This window comes from Gossypium arboreum, chromosome 4 (genome assembly GCF_025698485.1).
Source record: "Gossypium arboreum isolate Shixiya-1 chromosome 4, ASM2569848v2, whole genome shotgun sequence".
Taxonomy (NCBI): domain Eukaryota; kingdom Viridiplantae; phylum Streptophyta; class Magnoliopsida; order Malvales; family Malvaceae; genus Gossypium; species Gossypium arboreum.
The window spans coordinates 101,632,210-101,634,625 of NC_069073.1; the positions used below are offsets into that span (position 1 = coordinate 101,632,210).

Below are 2,416 nucleotides of genomic sequence, written 5' to 3' on the forward strand. Positions count from 1 at the left end.
TTGAGTCCGACATCCATTTCCATAGTTAAAATAGCAAATGGCTTCTTAGGAATTCTTGAGCTCTGTTTCTCATTTCCTAATCTCTAGATGAAAAGATATTTGCATCCTTTTTTCTGCTTTTAATATGTTGGACAATTGATGAACTTAGATGCCTTCAAGCAAACATGGATAACTTGTTTTCTGCATTTAGATTAAAAAGTTATTAGAAAGGCTGCAGTGTGGGAGTTTATCAGGAGGCTTATCTATAGACAAATTAGATTGTTATTGTTCATTCGGTCTGTCATCTTCTTGTTTTTGTTCCTTCTAAAATAGAGTTGACCCAGTTTTTTAAAAAGAAATAAAAACCAATTTTCAGGTATGTGCATGAGCATGCATGTTAATTCACCCGATGGTTGCAGGACTGCATGCATTTGTTTGCATGTTTGTATGCATATGTTTGCTCTGTGATGAGACTGCTGGCTGAAATGGCATTAATTCAACTTAGCTAGTATCTTCCCAATATAAATTGTCCATGCAATGTTGTTAGGATATTTTACAAGTGCTGTTCACAGCATGATCATTAGAGAAATGATGAAAATTGGGAATGGTTTGATAATATGAAAATTGCTTTTGTGGGTAATATTTTCAATAGATGATGAGCTTTATGGGATCCATAAGTGAAAAACTCACTGAGCTTGTTACTTGAGGATCTCAGGATCAGTGATTAGTATTTGAGACGAGTGAACACTCCCCTTTTAAGGTGATTGCTAGCTTCCGTAGGTCTCACCAGGTGAATGAATTTGGGTAAGCTCTACAAGGTAATTTGTGGTGGAAGTGAATGCCGTTCAATGTTCACTCATGTAATATTTTGTTTTTATTAAAATTACTAGCTTCTTTGTGGTTGGATATGTTTGCATGGAAGGCCGGATAACCATGATTGGTTCCTTATATATGTTGATAATATTTTAGTTAATTTTACTTCCTAGTCAAATTTGTTCTCAAAGTTGGTGTAAAAACTGTAAATGGGAATTCATCTAAATCTTGTATTGGGTTCTAAGGTACCAAAACAACTTTTTTCTACTTAGGATTATATGCTCTGTTAAATTTCATTTCATGTATATCATATTTCAAGAGTTTGTGTCGTATTTTTATTTGTTTGCGTTAAATGTGTATAGAATGACTAATTTACTCAACTCTATAGTGGTATCGTACAAGGGTTAAAACTAAAGGGTGGGGATCGCCTAAATATTTTAACTAGTTTTCACCAATTTGCATGGTGTGGCAATCAACTTATGACCTAATATTACCAAACATAAGGGAAAAAAACATAAAATCTTTATCGTGAGCTTTATTATTATTATTTGAGAAGACAAATCGGTTCTTCACAAAGAAAGTACATAGGGATTTGCACATAGTTGATCCATTGGTTAAATTTCAAATTACCCTCAATACCTAATGAGAATAACAAAACTACCACAAACACTCTTTCAATAGATTCTCCAAGACAAAACATAATTTTATCATCATAAGAATCTATTTAAATAATCTTCCATATTAATCTCTTAAAATCAACATGTAAATTTGTGAAAGATACGGATAAAAGATAAATACAAGTCTTATCCACAAAATTCTAAGTAAACCACAATCTTTTTAATGGTTTCAATATCCATCATGACTTTGTGGCTAGATATAACATGTCCTCTAAGCCCATTTGCTTGTGATGTTCACACACATTAAAAAAATCCATGTAAAAAACGTTAACATCACAAAAACACCAAGACTATCCCCAAACAAGTGTTTAAATATCTGTTGAAACAACCTGTGTTGGATCATACATTCAAACACGTATCGAAACTCCAAAGCAAACAGCCTTGGTTCTAACATTATTTTTGTCCTGCAGTTTTTCCCAGCATCTTCTTCTCCCTATAAAGAAAATTACAGACTTTGTCACTCACATTTGTTTCCAGTTTTGTTCCACCATTCTAGTCACCTATTATGCATTATTTTATTTATCATATCTTTTTAATATATATTGACTATATTGTTTTGATCTAGGAAGCTCGGACACAGCTCATCCCCCTCGTACTGGTGTCATACGTGTGTCCAACACAGACACTCGTCATACACACCTGGATACATATGGGACATGCCGAAATGTCGAAAAAAAAAGAGGTTGGTGATAGCAAGTTAAATTTGTGCTTTTAATATATTTATTTTTGGCTAATTTCGAACAAGATGCTACTAAACTTGCGTTTTTCTTATCAGATATGAATTTGGAGTGCCGAAATTCAAAATCAAACAAAATGGTCTAAATTAGAACGAAAAACAAAGAGGAAGGCTAAATTGAAGAATTGAAGAATTAATGGTTAACTGATTAAAATCATATTTTTGAAATTTTCAAAATTCTATAAATAATTTAAATTTGATTTTTTGTTAA

General features: G+C 32.4%; 1 long non-coding RNA gene across 1 annotated transcript; it reads left to right on the forward strand.

Annotated features, from left to right (window-relative positions):
• Positions 1-1,811: 1,811 nt before the first annotated feature.
• Positions 1,812-2,416, forward strand: LOC128291699 (uncharacterized). Its single transcript, XR_008281519.1, has 2 exons — positions 1,812-2,151; positions 2,245-2,416. It is a non-coding gene; the product is annotated as an uncharacterized LOC128291699 (long non-coding RNA).